Genomic DNA, 7,714 nt, shown 5'->3' on the forward strand with positions numbered 1-7,714 from the left:
AATGAGTGGTCATTAAACGAGGACTACCTCTGTGTGTGTGTGTGTGTATATATGTGTGTGTGTGGGTGGGTAGTCCTCGCTTAATGACTACAATTGGGACCAGAATTTCATTTGCTAAGCAAAGCAGTCATTAAGCAAATCCAACCCGATTTTACGACCTTTTTGCAGCAGTCATTAAGGGAATCACCACAGGCATTAAGCAAACAACATGGTTCCCCACTGATTTTGCTTGCCAGAAGCCATCTGGGAACATAAAAAATGGTGATCACATGACCACGGGACCCTGCGATGGTCGTAAATGTAAACTGGTTGCCAAGCACCCAAATCATGGTCATGGGACCGCTGGGATCCTGTGATGGTCATAAGTGTGAGGACCAGTTGTAAGTAGGTTTTGTCAGCACTGTTGTAAGTCCAAACCATCACTAAATGAATGGTTGTTAAGTGAGGACTACCTGTACACAAATATACCATGAAAGCTTCCACCCAGCTGAGGGTGACTCCTAATAATGCCATGGGCACATCCATGAAGATTTATTGGCAGAAATATGATCGGGGGTGCTTCTGAGTTTTTTCGCAGGATGGCCCCACATCCCTGGGATTTTCTGGTAGTTCCTCATTTGAGAATTAAATATATTATACACTGTAATATAAATGGATTAGAATGGATTAGACTGGCCCCCAACCCTGCTGGCTTTTCAGAAAGCTTCTAAGATTTTTGGGACATGGCAGCCAGATGTTAGTTGGAGCCTGTGAGGTTGTTGTTTGTGGGTTTTCATTGTGGGTTGTCATTGTGGGTTTTTACGCTTATTTGTATTGTCTTTTCTGTATGTTCTCAGCAGCCTAGAGTCACTCTGGTAAGACGGGTGCGGTAGAAATTGATTAAATAAATAAATTGTTAATTATGTATCGCATAATGATACTACATTTTATCATTGTAGATATAATAATCAATGTAACATAATGTAATGATCTGAATAGTAACCAAGTTTCACCCTGATTAGTTTTTGCAGATCTGCCAAGGTCAACCAGGAGTTCAAAGTAAAGAAAAGAGTTTCCAGCATAAAAGCTTCCAAGGCAGGAGGCCTCTGTCAGAAACCTGCAGCCCCTTTGATGTGGGCAAGGCAGGGCAAGGGCAGCGGGAGAGGAAGGGAAAAAGGAATGCCCCCCCCCCGCGGGCCCCAGCGCTCTAAACATTCCTATTGTTTGTTTGAATGAAAATCAAAGCCTTCCTGCCTGCACAGAATCTTTCTCCAGATTCTGTAAAACTGCCGTCCCCATTCTGATGCTCTCCAGATGGGGTTAGATCATGGGCAGCTGGGTGTGCCGGGGATGATGGTAGTTGTAGTCCAACACATCTGAAGGTCACCGAAATAATTCCTTGGCCAGTCCGCCCCCCCACCCCAATTCTCTTCCTCTTCAAATTGTACAGTATTGACGTTTTGCAGCTCTGACGCTTTTTAAAGTCGGTGGTTTCTGCATGCCCGTCCGCCGCTTTCCACGGAATCCCTCGGACGCGCTCTGCACTGAGGCCTGCCAGCTGTGAGCGGCCCGCGGCTTACTTCGTACGGTTGCACGCCAGCCCCGTGAAAATGACATGGTCGCATTTCCGCGCACCCCAGCCTGGCTTTGCTTTCGGGTATAGCTGCAGAGCAGCGGCACGAAGCGGGCGGCAGAGCAGGCGGCTCGGTCCTGCCGGGCGTCTGTTCAAAGGCAGGATGCCCACCGGGTGTCTTCTGCGTATTTTACCCCGTTTCATCTTTAATTTAAGAAGGCGTAGGGAGAAAAAAACCAACTACCAGGAGTGGGGTTCGAACCCACGCGGACATGCGTCCATTGGATCTTAAGTCCAACGCCTTAACCACTCGGCCATCCTGGTACAGTTGTAAGTCCCACCAGCAGCCACTCTTACATAGAGCGAGCTACTGGGCCACCGTCTCGTCCTTTTTGCTTGGCTCCTGCCGAGGTACGGCGGCCCCCGCTTGAGTCCAGCCTACGGGCGAGGGGAAAGATTTAACCGCACCCGGCAACTTCTTCATTCCCGTCTCCCTCCGCCCGCTTTAAGCGTTCTTTATTCGGCGCGCGGGAGGGCGCAGAAAGCGAAGAAGTACAACCCGGATTTCAAAGGAGAAAAAAAGCACGCGAGCGGTCTGAAGTGCCCTCCTTTAAGAGGGATTTTACGCAAGGGTGAAATAGAAAGGTGGATCTTCAGCAGATTTTGCAAAAGCAGCTTTTAAACTTACAACCTTTCTTCGTTGCCAGCAAGTCGTATAAACAGCGTTGTGCCACTGAGGAAGGTTGAGCTGATTACATGGCCGGTGACGTAGTTAAATGTTTGGGTTCACACATTGTGTGAAGCCCAGGTTTGTTTTGAAAGATTATGGATGGCTTGGCACAGCAGGCTAACCACAGCTGGTTTAGTGATGGTTTGAACGAGCCGTGTCTGGCTGAATTCAGCCCAGCTAAGCTGAGACTAAACACATCCCAGGATGGCAATAATAGCATCTCTGAAGCTTTGCTGACTCCTGGAAAAAGTCCCACCCTGAACCTCAGTTCCTGAATCTGATCTATTCACCTTGCCTTGATGATTCTTATCTGAGGATGTGTTTATTCTTCCTCTCCCACCTTTTTAATATAGGCATATTAAATGCCATATTGTAGTTTTCAGGGTGTGTTTAGTCTCAGCTTGAATTTTTAATACTAATTTTTCTAATGAAGAATCCTGCTTTGAGGTTTAACACTGGAATTCAGTATTAAATATAGATCTAAATCAGTGTTTCTCATGGTTGGCTGGAGAAATCTGGGAGTTAAAGTCCACATATCTTAAAGTTGCCAAGGTTGAGAAACACTGATCTAAATAAATAAGTGCCAATTTGCAAAAACTACAGAGAAGAGAAAAGAAAATATGGGCTGTGTGACAGTTGACCAAAACCTCTTGGCTTCCCTCCCCATCACGTCCCTTTCAATGGTAGCTAGGCAGCTGCTGTTGAAAGTGAGGGAGCTTTCAGAATTGATTTATAATATAATGGGACATGAATCTAGTCCTCAAGGGAAATAAAAACTGTGTTACAGGATGTGCCAGCCTGCTGAGTGAAATAGCTCTTTCCATTCCTCCTGCTTCAGCCTGTGTATTTGTGCTTCAGGATTAAGATGGCCCCAAACTTTTCATGTAAAACACGATAAAACACTCTGTTATTAGCTTGTTTACAGAATAACTTATGTAAAAAAATGACATATGTAGCTAGGTCACAAAATAACGTGTGTCCCCATCCCAGCTGCACAGTGTGGATGAAAAAGGAAGCAAATAACACAGGAGAAAGAGAAAGAGAAAGAATTCAAACTCAGTAATGAATTGTGTAAGCAAATTGAACTGTTCCTGTTTAGGTGTTACCCAATTGTATTTTGCAACTGTTGGTTAAATTCTCCATCTTTCTCAGATATTTATATACACTGATGTATTAGCAGAAGCTCAAATGTTCAGGTCTGATTTCTGTTTTTAAAAATTCTTGCTCTAAGCCCCTGACTTAAATATTGTTTGTTTGTTTTTTAAAAAAACTACTTGGGAAGTTTTGTATATGGATTAGCTATTTTACAGTGTGTGCAAAAATTAATCACACTGGATGTTTTCTGATGGAGATCTCTTAGACCTATCAGTCAAAAAGCATTGTTTAACTCTTCTCTCTTTTCCTTCTTCAGAAATGTTTTACAGGGAGAAATAGCCAGAAGAGAAGTGGAAAAACGATAGAGAGTTCTAAGGGAAAAACACTGTATTCTAGTATTCTATAAATGAGGTACACCAGCTGCATAATAAAAGCCCTTACCAGAAGGATCCTTTAACTGTGATTTAATTATCTTGGAATAGCGGATTGATTGATTGATTGATCAGTGATTGAGTCAATGTCAACTCTTAGCAGCCACCTTCTTCAGAATGATCCGTCCCCAATCTGGCCCTTTATACCTTCCAAAGGTGCACCCATTCCTGCAGCAATCTAGCCCATCCTCTGCGTTGCTGTTCATCCTCTTCTTCTCTTTCCTTCCACCTTTCCTAGCATTATGGACTTCTCAAGGGAGCTGGGTCTTTGCGTGTCCAAAATAAAATAATTTGACCCTACTCATTTATGCCTCAAGTGGAAATTCTGGATCAATTTTTTCTATGATCCACTGATCTGTCTTCTTGGCTATCCATGGTATTCTCAAGAATCTCCTCCAATACAAAAATTCAAAAGCATTAATATTCTTTTTATCCTGCTTCTTCAGTCTTTTCTTTATTTCACACCCAGGTCTGCACAGTTCTGATCTTTGTAGGTATAGACATGTCATGGCATCGGAATATCTTTTCCAAGGATTGTCTGTGAAGTCTGATTGATATTATTCAGTCGTTGACTGCATTGTACCTAAGTACTGTTTTTTGCTATGTCTTTTGTGACTACGAAAGCAATGCTGTTCCTTCTTTGTTTTTCATGTCTTGAGGACTAAACAGTACGATCATCTGACTGAGTATCCAATTTCAGTCCATTTCAGTTCATCAATGCCTAAGATGTCAATATGCAATCCATTTTCTCTCTTACTGTGTTGAACTTTCCCATGTACATACTTCTTACATCCTATGTTCACACTATAATTCTCTCTGAAGCTTTGGTTTTCTTTGCTGCATGGCAACATTAGCAACTAGATGCCTGGAAGGCTTTAATCTAGTTGCATCATAAACATGATTAATACTCCAAAAGATGCTCAGCTCTTCCATAGTAGCATGTAGAGTGCCTTTTGACCTGACAGGCCCATCACCTGGCACTATATTATCAGTTTGTTTGTTTGTTTAAGTTTATTGGCTGCCCAACTCCAATTTTATATTGCCTATCAATGTTTTTTTCTTGGTAAAAAACAGTAGTTTACCATTGCCGCCTTCTGCACAGTATGAAATGATGGCTTTGCCGCTGCCACTAAAGTGATCATCTGCCTCCAACATCCTCCTGTATCACTGCTGCCCAAAATAGGTGCCTGCTTGCTTTAGCTTAGCAGCTGGGATGATCGTCATGCCTTACGTGACCCTGCTGAGAATATCTCCTAGCATTGCCTGTCCCTTCCAGGAACATCCTCCCACACAATTGCAAGGCAACATAATAGGACTTGGGGGTAGAATATAGGATGATTTAAGGAGCTATGTGAATAGAAAGAAGATCGTGGAATGTATATTTCCATTAACTGAGAAAGGGACATAGTGAGTAATGTTCATTATATATAAAGTTACTGCCTCTAGTTTTGGTGTGTTGTTTTATGTTTATTGCAGATTACTTTGTTATTAGGTACTTTGAATAACATAAGAACAGTCCTGCTGAATCAGACATTTGATTTCTTCAAGTGACCAAGCAGATGCCTTAAGTGAAAGAACCACAAGTAAGTGAGATGCAAATGTATCTAAAAACAGTTAGAGCATAATCTGGTGGAAATTCTGATATAAACACAAATAAAATACATTTTGGAGGTCAATATAATTGTAACCTTCCAGCTTGTAAGCATGAAGCCACAACTAACTCCAGCTTTGCTTCCACATCCAACATGAACATTGCTGTGCCTTCTACTTCTGACTGCAGGCTGTTCTCCCCCCTCCCCACAATTATCTGATATAACTTGTGACTTGGCAGTTAGGAAATGGCTTTAAACCTCAAAGAGCTTTAAATATCAACAGATGATTTTAGGCTACTTTGTATGGTAATGTAACACTTCAAAATTAAATTTACCACAGTTTTAACACTTCTTAGCTGAAGTGGCACAGTCCAAATCAAATTAATCATGACAGATAGAGCATGAATGCTTATTAATATGCATTTTGAAAAATGGAAAAAGCAAGTGAGAAGGGTTTAATCTTCCATACATAAAACTGTAACTACAGTCCTCATAGGTCCATCTCTTGAACTCCATGAGGGTTCATCTTCCAATGCAAATAGCAGGCTGGAGGAAATATTCCCATAGGGATTATCTGTGGGCAGGGGGAGAGAGATTAAGCTTTCTACCCCCATTTCCTGCAGCTGCTACTTGAACATTTAAAAACATGCACACAAATTGCATTTTTGCAGTTAACACATTTAAAAAATGAAATACACCTACCCTAAATGTCAACAACTCATTTGATTGTGTAGCAATAGACCCTGTTAAATTTCAGTTTCGTAATTTTAATTATTAATTTATGTTCTTAAAGGTTGGAGCATTGGACTAAAACTAGAGAGATTCAGGTTCACATTTCCACTAAGCAAGGGGACTGATTGGATGGGGTCAAGTCATTCTCTATCTCCCACCCTAACCTCCTTCATGAGGTTGTTATCTGTAGGAAGTGGGAGGGAATCATGTATAATCCTGAGTTCTTAAAGGAGTGAGAGATTGGGCAAACTTTTTTTTTTTCTGTTAAGGGCAACATTGCTGCATCGGCAATATACTGGGAATTATGTCACATGCTAGTGGTGGGAGAGGCTGAAGCAAGTTGTAGTAGAAGCCAGAAAGTCAGAGTCAAAGATGATTGGATCACTTATTTAACTTTCTAACATCCTTTTTTGGTCTCTGATACCTCTTTTTCTATCATTTTTCTTCTACATATGTACAACAGGCTACCAGATTACTTTTCCTAGAGGTCCAAATTAATCAGTAGCAAAGAACTTTGGAAATGATGTTTGTCCACATGAAATTAAGTCAAAGGCTGACTGTGGCTATAGGGCCCCACATTTTTCAGCCCTGAGTTAGAAGACGGGATACAAATGTAACAACATACAAATATAATACATGAATCCATCAGCCATCTTCTTATTCAAATTGGGAATTATTTCAATAAGAAAAGGGCAAAAAAGAAGAAACAAGCTTGGGCAATTGCACAAGTCATTTCAAATCATTCCCCAATTGTTAAAAGTTTCTTAAAGTGTGCATCCTTTTTGCTTGTGACACTCTGTGGTCTGCATTGTATAGGTTGACTTTGTGAAGGTTGATAGAGCTATGGTAGTTTGCTCTTAATCAGTTTGGGAATGACACAGATTGATATGTTTTACAGGTAAATTTGATCTAGCACTTCCTTAAGGAAAACAACATGACTGTGTGTGGCCTTCATGTTCCATGGAATAGCAAATCACTTTTTATTATGTCATTTTTACTATGGTGATACAAAACCATTGCATTTCAGAGAAAGTTACAGAGCAAGTTTGCACAGAATCAGCTAAGAATGGAGACACAACTCTTTCTATAAGGAAATACATGGCAGCATAGACAAGAACAGTAGTGTCTGGGGGAGCAGTGAAAAAAATCAAGAGGGCGGTGCAATCAAAGCCACACCTCTTTGTATAATTGTGTGACACCAATGTGTCTACAAACCAGGCAGGGGTTTGATTTAACCCCCCTGCAGATGCCATTGGATGAGAAACACTGGTTTACATACAAATGCTGATCGGATTGATACATAATGCTAAACATCATATGCTTAGTTCTAATGATCTCGTTTGTTTAATAAACCCTGATTATAATGATTCTTGGCTTACTACAATATGAACCCTTGTTTCAGAATGACAGTAGTTGTGTTTGTACAATATGTAAGCCTCTAGCTTCAAATGTTGTTCCTGCAAACCAATAATGGTGACTGCTAAACAGATCATATATGGGCTCCAGACTTGATTAAAGAGCTGCAGACTGTTTGGGGAGTGAAATGGTGATATGTAGCTCTGCCACAGCCTACAGAGACTTA

General features: G+C 41.2%; 1 non-coding gene across 1 annotated transcript; it reads right to left on the reverse strand.

The window, feature by feature from the left end:
* Positions 1–1,793: 1,793 nt before the first annotated feature.
* TRNAL-UAA (transfer RNA leucine (anticodon UAA)) lies at positions 1,794–1,876 on the reverse strand. The gene has a single exon. It is a non-coding gene; the product is annotated as a tRNA-Leu (tRNA).
* Between the last annotated feature and the right edge of the window lie 5,838 nt (positions 1,877–7,714).

This window comes from Candoia aspera, chromosome 1, assembly GCF_035149785.1.
Source record: "Candoia aspera isolate rCanAsp1 chromosome 1, rCanAsp1.hap2, whole genome shotgun sequence".
Lineage (NCBI taxonomy): Eukaryota > Metazoa > Chordata > Lepidosauria > Squamata > Boidae > Candoia > Candoia aspera.